The sequence below is a fragment of the Bison bison genome, unplaced genomic scaffold (assembly GCF_000754665.1).
Source record: "Bison bison bison isolate TAMUID 2011002044 unplaced genomic scaffold, Bison_UMD1.0 scf7180017864212, whole genome shotgun sequence".
Taxonomy (NCBI): Eukaryota; Metazoa; Chordata; class Mammalia; order Artiodactyla; family Bovidae; genus Bison; species Bison bison.
In genome coordinates, this window is record NW_011494784.1 from 2,189,546 (window position 1) to 2,189,776 (window position 231).

At 55.8% G+C, this 231-nt stretch overlaps 1 protein-coding gene across 1 annotated transcript in view; it reads right to left on the reverse strand.

Moving 5' to 3' along the window:
• Positions 1-231, reverse strand: part of TRPM6 (transient receptor potential cation channel, subfamily M, member 6) — a 166,364-nt gene that overhangs the window by 134,146 nt on the left and 31,987 nt on the right. The gene's annotated exons all lie outside the window — the stretch shown is intronic.

A 231-nucleotide genomic window follows, 5' to 3' on the forward strand; every position in this document is an offset into this window, starting at 1 on the left:
CCCACTCCAGTACTCTTGCCTGGAAAAGCCCATGGATGGAGGAGCCTGGTGGGCTGCAGTCCATGGGGTCGCTAAGAGTCGGACACGACTGAGTGACTTCACTTTCACTTTTCACTTTCATGCATTGGAGAAGGAAATGGCAACCCATTCCAGTGTTCTTGCCTGGAGACTCCCAGGGGGAGCCTGGTGGGCTGCCGTCTATGGGGTCAGGCAGAGTTGGACACGACTGAA